Genomic DNA, 11,078 nt, shown 5'->3' with positions numbered 1-11,078 from the left:
TTAACTTTTTATTAGTTGTAAACTTTTTTTGAAGATGCTGAAGTTAGTCTGTAATACTATTTACTGCTACTATATCACAATTAAAAAATGCCTTCAAAATCACGAAGGCGGATTTAATGCCTTGTAAAATTCTAATGACAGCTGGCCAATTTTACCTCCAAATTCGACTGTCTTTCCATAGGTGAAGAGGAAAGAAAACTGAAGAGATTTTTACAAAGCCATTACAGAATCGCAGGATTTTGTAAGAAGGAGCCTTACAGATCTTTTTCGGATTTTAAATTATAAAATATTTGGTGAAGAATTTTAACTTAATTATTAATTATTATCAGCATGAATCTGGAGCAAAGTGTGAAAATGTTGTTATTTATTCTGAATAATGATAATTATTCTCTTCCCTCTTTTAAAATGAAAATCTAATCTAATTAGTACAAAATAAATTCATTTTATTAACCTGTGTAGAAAAGAATCCGACATGTTTTCCCTCATGGAATATAAATTTGAACACATTCTCCAAATGTGTCCAATATTCCTGATTTTGAAAAAAAAAAAAAAAAATGTTACGAAATGAGTGTAACTTAATCAATCCTTACCTACAAGCAAACGTGATTTAGTGATGACCCAATTCATTATGAGAAATTACAGCAAGGCATTTTTTATACATTTTTCAAGCATATGACTTGAAATAATGTGTAAATGAAAAGATGTGCAGTCAAATTTTTAATAAATGATATTGATTATTATGAATTTTTTATTACAAATGCAAATTTATTTAATATTAAGAGAATTAAATACTTAAATTGTATTAACATAGTACTAAATAGTACTGAAAAATAAATAAGTTTTAAAAGTAAACATTTATTATAAAAAAAAGTTATTGTAAGTTTTAAAATTAAATATTTATCATAAAAATTAAAATATTATTCTGTCTAATCATATCTGACACATAGAATTCAGCAAAGAATTCCTTAAAAATTTAGCTGTAGCTATATGTTGCTAAAATGAGAAGAATACAGAATTCATTGGTTCTTAAGACCTTTAGAATTATTATTAAATAGAAGGAAAGGATTTATACTATCTTTCTAGATGATAAATTATAGCACTCGATATTAATGATAAATATACATTGGCTCAGAAGCGATAATATTTACTATCGGTTATATCGGCAACTGCGTTTTAATAAATCTTATTTTGACAGGAGACATATTTGTATATTTTACGATGATTGGTAATACGGCTAATTTCAAGAGGATTCATGCGATTGCGAAACAATAAATGACAGACAGACACAACTGAATAAAAACCAGATAAACATAACAGTTTTCTCTTTTATTAAAATAGTTGCAAGGACTTGCAGCAATTAACATCCATACATCTTGTTGACACGCTCGATGTCTGACCAAGTCATGCTATTCTTTTCGAAAGGCTCATAGAGACGCTGCCCGTTTTTGGCCTCCATGGTCCAGTATCCATTGTGTGAGAAAGCGGTGTTACCATAGATCATGATGGAGTTGTAGTCAAAAGTAGTATATAAGATGTTTTGGTTGGGTGATAACTTGGCGAAGTTAGATTCCATTCCTGAAAAGAAAATACAAATTTATTTTCACTTATTATTTATACTTACTAATATTTTTCCTGTAAAATATTAATATTTATAAAAACTCGAAATAATTAAAGATAGAGTTTTTACACAATATTTTAACTAAACAGAATTAACGAGTGTTAGCATACATTATACACAATAAGACACGCTACAAATCTAATAAAAATTTTAAAAAATAGAAAAAGAGTAAAAAGTTTAATTTATGGAAAAACATTATCTCATTCTAAACATTTATCCCTCGTATAACGAAAAAAAAAGCACCATATACGTTTCTTAGCTATTCGTTTTAAATTGTATAATAGCAGTTATGCTGTTTTTTGTTCATTAAAAATAATATAATAATAAATTTATTGCATGAACACGCAAACTCAGCGTTTGCAAGTAATGGACATCTGATGCAATTTGCCTTTTCGCTGTCTTGTGATGTCATGCTCTTTTGCCTGCCTTAAGATAATATAGAATGTCCCACTTAATTTTAACGTTGAGGATCATTATCGTTGAATAAGTATTCATCGACTTTTATTTTAATTGCAAACGAATATAATAAATAATATTGATATTTTGAACGTTGCCTTCATGGACCAGGGACAGAGCGTCTTCCCCGTCATCTGGACGTCTCAGGTTCGAATTCTGGTTCGGGCATAGTTGTTCTCCACCATGTGTTCTATTTGTGAGGTGTATTTAAAAGCCCTCCCCCCTGTAAAATGGGGATGTATAAGTGAGTGTCGCCTTCACATGAAATAAAGTCAGACTTCTGCTCACTGGTGCTCAGGGGTCTTTGCCCTCACGAGCTACTGCACCCCTGTTTCTCTGATCTCCTGTCTTGGTTTAAGTTAGTGTTCATTCCAAAGACGATGCGCAGCAACAAGTTGAATATTATTTCTTATATATGTTATCTAAGAAAGAGTTTATGTCGTCGCTATTATCAAATGCTTAGAAAAGTCGCTAAATCAAGTAAATAATCTCCATTCAAATGGAAAATGAATGTCGTAAACGACTTCCGTAAGTTAAATGTCACCTTTTAAATACGTCATCTTACAAAGGATCTGCGGCGTCATTTTTGTTTTCTATCTAAGAGAAATGCCATGAATACCAAATTTGGAGATTTTCAAACAATGTCTATCATACCTGGGTAAACGTTTAAAACATGAATATTATGCTAAATAATGACAAAGGCAGAAGTTGTGTTCCTGTACCTTGTACAACATTGTTGATGTAAATGTAGAGATAATCGTCTCTGTCTGATCTGTTCTGCTCATGGTAGAATCCAATGGCGTGACCAAGTTCGTGAATCGTTGTTCCCACGTACAGACATCCGTTGCCCAAAGACAGAGGTTGCTGGCCACCAGTCTTACCGACGTGTGAGTAGCAACTAAGAAAAGGGAGAAATTATTAAAAAAAATGCATTGATTTTTAAATTTTTTCTTGTCATACAATATCAATTTCTATTAGTGATCTTGTTTTTAAAACTGTAAAACAGATGCTCTCTCAAACGATGTGTTTATTCATACGTGAATAAACCAATGTATTTGAAAGAATTACTAATCTGTCTGCACTATTAATTCACATTTGGGATTCCTTATTAATTGGAGATTCCTTTGATGTATTTTTTTTTTCTTTTCTTTCATGTAAGAGAAACTATGGAGAATTGACCCTGAAAGAAATTCTTGTTCGAAATCGAAGTCAACTGGTAATGCGTTTTTGTCATCCCTCATTAGTTTTTAGTTATATTGCTTTAGAAAAAATTTTCATTTCGATCTGAGAAGCCATTAAAAAGTATGAATGTATTTGCAAGAATGCCGAACCCAATTTTCATTTTTTTTATTATTATTATTATCTTGCGAATTTTGACTTTGTTGTTAGAAGTAACATTTGCCTTAAACTATTTTAGTGTTTTAAGCTTATATGTGCATATATGCTTTCAGCATACATAATAAAAATCTTTAATCGTAAAAGTAAGCACTCTAAACTGCGAAAAACGAGGGATGCAACATAAATGGACTGATTGCAAACCCGAGGAAATCGCGGGATAAGCAGTTGGAGGGTTAAGATATTCCTAACAGAATTTTTATGTGAAATGAAAAGTTATTTCTAGTTTGAAATTATGGCATTTATTTAATTTCATGCTACTTGCTTAAGTTTCTTTATAAACTCTTTGAGAAGGTTGGGAATCTACTTTATTTGGTAGTTTGAGGAAAAAGTTTGGTAGACATATTACTTCATTTTATGTTGTGGATGCTTCAAAAGGGTAAAATAACAATTAGAAAAGAATATGTGATCTAGAAAAATTTATGAAGTGTTACCAAAATGTAAGTGCTACTTACCCTTGTCCTGCGAAAATGTAAACGTAATCTCGCTCATTGGTTCTTGGAACGAAACGGACACAAGTATACTGATGGTAATTCTGGAAAGCAGCGTTGAACATATTGCCGTAACCCTCTGTTTAAAAAGAAATAATAATGGATATGAATACTAAAATGAATGAAACAGGCAACAACCTGTTGTTGGAAATTTAAGGTTGGTTTAACCTTTTAAGGAATTGTGGTAACTCTGCTTAATAATAAATATCTGTAAAGCATATCTATAATTTAAGTCTCTAAAGCTCTGACTTATTTTCCAATATTCTTTAATAGTTTCTTAATTTACGAGTTGATTGAATTATCAGCTTATTAATCGATAATTCATCCAACAATCTGATACAGAAAAAATTGTATTGCATAATTACAGAAGCTGTTTAACCCTTTCTTCAGCAGTAGGAAATATGCTTCCTACCAAATTTATCAATCTTTGTATGAAATTATGTAGGTTGGCTTAAGTTCTGACAAACCTTTTTTTGAAAGACAGAAACTTAGATGCTTCAGTTTTTTTTCTCACACAAAATGATGTGTTTTGATTTGTTACTTAATTATTAATTAATCAAATTAAATTTATCTAATAAGCTAAATGAATCCGTTTTCTTATTCTAATTTCAAGCCTAAAAATATTTTAACATAATATGACTAGAAAAAAATGGTCCCTTAAAGGGTTAAGTAAAAATGCATAAATCGTGCAAAATATATGTCACAAAAAGCTGTCTTAATATTAGGACTGAAATTGATTTAGTTTACATTAAAAATGTAAATGCGTTTATAATCTAACTTTTCTATTATAAATTATTTTTACGTTTTTTAATACAATGCATATTCAAAAATTTCAAATCTATAAGTTTTATATTCAATTTACTCGTTCTATTTGATGTATTTCACGTGATCATGTTTTGGTAGCATTTTGAGTAATTCAGAAAATGATAAATACTTACAGAGAGATTGGTCTATTACGTAGGGAACTTTTGCGTATGGCCATCTGTAGTAATTTCCGGGAATTACGTTTCGTTCAGCATCCTGAAATATTCATATGGTATACATTAATTACATTTTAGTCAAAGAAATATAAATATTGATTTTCTTTTGACTAGAAGGCTGCAATTTATATCTGGTATTGATGACAAATTCAGTCCTTAAGAGTTAGAGATCATTTGTACCATATTTGTTTCTCTTCAAAGGCAGTATTGCAATCTTAATTCATTATTGTACTTTAAGAAATATGTTGCGACTTTCAGCAATGAAATTGGTTAATTCCGTAGATTAATATAGCATATATCATTAGTACAAAGTTTATAGACTTTTAAATTTTAATTTTAGAAAAAAAATGTTGGCATGACTTTTTCTTAACTGCTTGATACAAGTGGGGATAAATAATGGAGGAATGACAACGAAAAAAATCTGATGATTTATGCTTTTTTTTAAATTTCAGCTATTTAAAAATTTTATTTTTCATCTATTTTCAAATTTTAGCAGATACCAATCTGAGTGAAATACCAAGTTGTTTTCATAATTTTATACAACTGCTTCGAAATTTCGGCAAATACCAATCAGAGTGAAATCGTTTTCGGAATTCTTAACGTATAGCCACCGGAGCATCTTTTTCTAAAGCAGGAAAACAATTATTTATGAACAATATGTTTGCCTTCCAGTTATAAAAAATGTTTAAACATTAAATCATTTAAATTATAATGTATCATCCATGGATTGCTTAAAATCCTCTCTTTAAAACATTTTTTTTGTTGCATAGCATGCATAAATGATTTGTTTAAAATTTAAGAGGTTCGGTTTATTTAATTAATTAATTATTTGATTTACATTTTCTATAGCGTTTCCAAAAAGTAGAGCACGGTTATCTACTTCTGTATCTTAACATCTTAATTTTGAATCACCTTCTTGTTTCTAAACTTAATTTTTGTGTTAAAATTACAAGAAAAAATCAAAAATCATATTTAAACCATGTGACGTCATAAAAAAGGATACTTGAAAGAAATATAGCTTATTGACTATAACTTTTATATAAAACAACGTATAAATTCAAAGCTTTATCTCAATGAGGGTGCTCGTATTTTTAAAAATGTACATTTAAGAAAACTCAAATATTGCTCCTAGAATTTTTAAGGGTCAATATTTTTTGCTATAGTTGCATTATTCAATCGCTTAAGAAACTTACTTTAGGTGATTACTGCTTTAAGAAAATTGATCAAAAATATATATATTTAAAAATATATAAAAAATATATTAAATTATAAAATATATAAAAAATATGTATTTAGAATAAAATTCAGAGTGATTATATAGAATAATGCTTATAGCCATTTGCTATTAATTTAATTGGTATTCACTTTTTTATTCATTCTATGAATTAATTATTTTTCTATGAATAGCAACTTATTTTAATCATTTTCATATTATTACTTAAACAATAATAAAAAAGAAACTTACAAGTGGGCCATCAATACCAGCCATGTCTCCGTCGTACAAGTCAGGATTCTGCATAGCCAACCTCTTAGTCTCTGCAAAATGAATAGGGGTCAAAAATAAATACATTTAAAATTCATTTTAAAGTTTTGTATAAAGGAGATTTAAATTTAAACGGGAATTAGGATTACAAAAGTGTTATCTCACAAATAAGGGGATTTTAATATTTTATTAAATTTATAAATAAAGATTTAGTTACCACAGTTATAATTACAGAAAATCAAAGTTTAAAAATGAATACATCATTATAAAAATTTTTGAACCATATCTTTATGAAATTTGTGTAGATACAGATATTTATCCTAATATCATTAAATCCATGAGATAAGCTTCCAAAGATAAATTTTCTATCCTTACGTTGATTAAAGAAAACTCTATTATTTGCCACTGCAAACTCAAATTTATTCACTTCTAATCATCTTGAACCAACGATATACTGCGGAAGTGAAAAGTTATAAAGTGGGAAAGTATTATTTTTAATGAAATCTACACGGTGCTGGTTTTAATTTTAAGATGTACAAGCTATTGCTTAGAGCCTTCCACTTTCTTGATCTGGTCAAAATATTTGTTCATATTTATATTTGTCAAAATATAAATATGAGCGCACCTGTCATATATGCTATATGTATTACCTAAACAGAACCTTAAGGAGCTTAGCTCTGAAAAAACATAAGATCTTGCCAATTCTAAAGCCGGCAGTGAATGTGGAATTTTGGAATGTGGTTTTGGAATGTGTGGAATGTGGTTTTTTTTGAACATATTATTAGAAAAACTTTCTATAGACATGGATTATATATATATATATATATATATATATATGCTCAGGGATGAGAAAAATAACTAAAGATTATAAGAATATTTTTTTCTTATTTTATTCAAAATACATCATTTTAAAAAAAAATACATATCTATTTTTCTAAGTTAGTTTTTTAAAGCGTGAAATACTGTTAAAACTATTTGGATCACTTTTATTTCAATTTATAGTTACATAATGATAAATCTCTATAATTCAATATAAAAGCACTTCCCATATTTTCTATATGATTTGTCACTCACCAAATATAAATGGAAAATTACTTCTGATATCAAATTTTTAATAAAATTAATTGAGTTAATAAGTCACATAATTAGTTCATCATGCTTATAGGATCATATATCTAACATCAACACTTTGTTATGGTTGTTTAAATACAAAAGAAGAATTTAAACAGTTCTCACAGGTACACACCCAAACGGGTCTCCCTCTAACGTGCCATGGAATACTGAAAATAACACGCCCACTCATATTCTTCTAATGTAAATGAAGCAAACTCGTTATGAATTTCTGTTCTTAATTTTTTAATGAACTTAATTAATATTCAGCTTATTATAATGTTTAAAAATCATTTATCGCTAAAAAGAGTATTTATATTCTGAGAAGATTTGAATGTTATATGCAATACTTTTCGGAAAACTGAATGATATTTTTATAAAGTTATATTTCATGTCCCAGCTTTCGAAAATATTGTTCCAACATGGGAGAGAAATGTTATGTTTCTGAGCTTGACATGTCAATTCTTTATTAACAAATAATTATTTTATCTCATAAGAGCATATCTTCAATTAAAAAAAATCAGAAATACTAAACCTTTTATTACTTCCCTAAAGGTCGCAAATAATATTTTAAAGCGAATTCATTATAATAAATATATAAATATTTATATAAAATCTCCTAATAATTTTTGTTAGTTTATTTTGAAGTAATTGATTTCAAAAAACCATATTTAATCCAAAAAAATTGTTAAAATTTGATATTTTAAAATTTAAATTATCTTATTAAGTAAAAATGAAAACGAAATTTTATTGTTTTATAAATATTTGCAGAATATTAATACGATTTTCAAAAGAACTATCATTCGTTAATAAATAATTAAATCAAGGAAATTCAAAGTAAATTTTCAACTCTTAAGTAAGAGAAGAGCATGGCTTTTTCGTCTTACCGAATTCTTCATCGTAAGGTAATCTGTTGTTTTTCCCAGGCCCTTCGCTTGGGAGAACTGCAGCCCTTGCAAATACGGCAGCCAAGCCCAGAACAATCACAAACGATCTCACCTTGAATTCTTCTTCTAAATCGCAGCTCCCTCAGCTCTTCTTTTTTGCTGTTTAAATACCATTATATCTTGTCCCAAAAAATAAGTCGTAAAAGAAAATTGGCAGGTGCATCATGCATCCTGGTCAAAGATTAAAGTTGCTTAGAGTGATAGGGAAAATAAGAAGATTAGAAAATGCAAATCAAACCACTTTTTTTGAGGATTTGCTATTATTTTTTCAGAATAAACAAAAACAAATTTATCTCAGAAAGCGATTTTAAAAAGATAACTGTGTGTAGTGTTATATTTGAGAAATGGAGATTAAAGCTTTCTGTAATATTAAGACTTTTTATAATTCCATTGAAGTTGTTCATTTAGTATATATGACACTTACTCACGCAGGGATTTGAGAGTGGGGGACTAAACTGGTGTTTATGTTTGAATACAGCAATGAATGTGTATCTACTAAAGCAGCTGGGTGAATTACAGTCGTACGTATTTGTAGTGGTTTAAAATCAAACGATTTCCTATTAGAATATTCGTTCAGTTTAATTACATTAACGCCCCGTTTCAAAGTGACACTGGGGTTATTTTGGGATGGGTGTCATAGCTCTGAGCCGCGGTCAGATGACGAGCATAACACCGAAGCTGGCTACCTCTCTTCAAGCTTCCAAACCACACTAACAGGAGGACACTTCGCTCCAACAGATTTAACGTGCACTAGACCCTCTTCCATGACGGCTCATTGGACGAATAGGGTCTTGAACCTGAAGCCCTCCATTTCCGGAGTAGAGATCCTACCAATAGGACCAACATGACCCATTAGAATAATAGAAATAGTCTCTAAAATGCATTTACAGTGATTTTATGATCGCTGCATTCAATACAATTATCATGAAATCATTGCACTGCATACAAGTTAATAAACGCTGAATATTTTCACATATTCTTTTTGAAATATATAAAATGATAAAAAGAAATCGCAGTAATCGTTAACGATAAAAATGAATAATCGGTTTACGGCTAATGATAACTCGGTTATTTCTTCTATAATCCAGATAAATCCATTATGCCAGTGAAGTTCTGAATGCAATTAATAATGCGAACTTAGGTATTATAAGCAAGCAATGTGTAAGTAGTTGCGTAAACTAAAGCTTTTTGATCTATCATTCATTTTTTGAATCATTTTTTAAATGGGAGAAAATCCAAAGGCTCCTGAACATATTCGCACAAACCGCAATTACTTTCTTATTATGATTTTTTCAGAAATTATGGCGCTCCTTGTAATTGGAAGAGTTCGTACCCTTGTAAAAAACTCTTTTACAGCGTGGGAAATTCTTTATATAAAAACTAAAATCTAAGCATCTTTTTCGGGGGATATTCTTTTTTTATATTATGTAAATAGCGTTTAACTTCATTTAGACTAAAGTTCATCATATCAATTGTTCCTCAATTATTAACGTTTGCTGTTTCCTTTTCTTCAACAATTGGTAAACGTTTCCGGAGGATGAAGTCACTAATCAAAATCATTAAACTAATGCACTCATGTGTATCATTATCTAACTTATTTTTTTAATAATTAACTAAATGTTTAAAAAATATTTTATTCTCTTTTGCATGCGCCTATTAAGAAAATCTCTATAACTGGATATTTTAGCCATAAGGATTTGTCTTTTATACTTCGAATGTATATTCTTGAATTTTCCTGTTTATTTTCTTTCTTCTATCTAGTAAAAGTTTTTAAAACGCTCTAATTTTGCTTCTAAAAATTTGCAGTTCCTGCCTCCATTAAACATTGCTTTCTCTTTTTGCGGGTTTCTTTCAATTGTTTTTAAAATTCATTATTTCTTCATCAATGATGTTTCTAGTTACATTTTTTCATTAAATTTTGCATTGAGTATTTAATATTTTTCATTAAATTTTGTAAATTTTGTATTTGTATTTTATTTGATTTATTGAGTCTGATAATAAGGTCAATTATTTTTAAATTATTTAATTTTCAAACTTCAAACTTTTTAGCTCATTTATAATTGATTTTAATAGCATATGTGATCTGTCTGCAGTCGCTATTTAAGATTTTAAAGCGAACCTATTTCAACCTTTTCTTTTTTAATAGATTTCGCCATATCATTCATTGTCTAACCAGTTTTCATATTTTTTTCACATGAATAAATTGGAGGAATATCCAGAAAATTTATAATTTCCAAATCCGTATAATTTTCAAATTTATAAATTCCAATTAATCAGTACATATACCAATTCTGTCCTCTTTCAACAATTCGTAGATTTCAAATAGAATCTTTATTTATTTATTTATTTGCGTTGAAATTACCAATAACAACCACTTCCTTTCTTACATCCTTTATACAGATATTTTCAAGTATCTGTTAATTTGAGTTAAATTTCTCTTTGGAATAAAATGAACGATGGAATATTTCTTTGAGTTTAACTGAACATGTATTGAGACAATATCTCTTTTCTTAATTAGTGCTTATTTAATTACTTAATTAGTGGTTACTTAATTATTTTAAAGAGTTTTTAATTGTAATTACCGCACATAATTTATTC

The 11,078-nt window shown here is 28.7% G+C and overlaps 1 pseudogene; it reads right to left on the bottom strand.

Annotated features, from left to right (window-relative positions):
* Window positions 1-1,311: 1,311 nt before the first annotated feature.
* Window positions 1,312-9,246, bottom strand: LOC129962217 (astacin-like metalloprotease toxin 5; annotated as a pseudogene).
* Window positions 9,247-11,078: the final 1,832 nt, after the last annotated feature.

This window comes from Argiope bruennichi, chromosome 2, assembly GCF_947563725.1.
Source record: "Argiope bruennichi chromosome 2, qqArgBrue1.1, whole genome shotgun sequence".
NCBI classification, from domain to species: Eukaryota; Metazoa; Arthropoda; class Arachnida; order Araneae; family Araneidae; genus Argiope; species Argiope bruennichi.
This window is presented reverse-complemented; position numbering and strand designations above follow the sequence as displayed.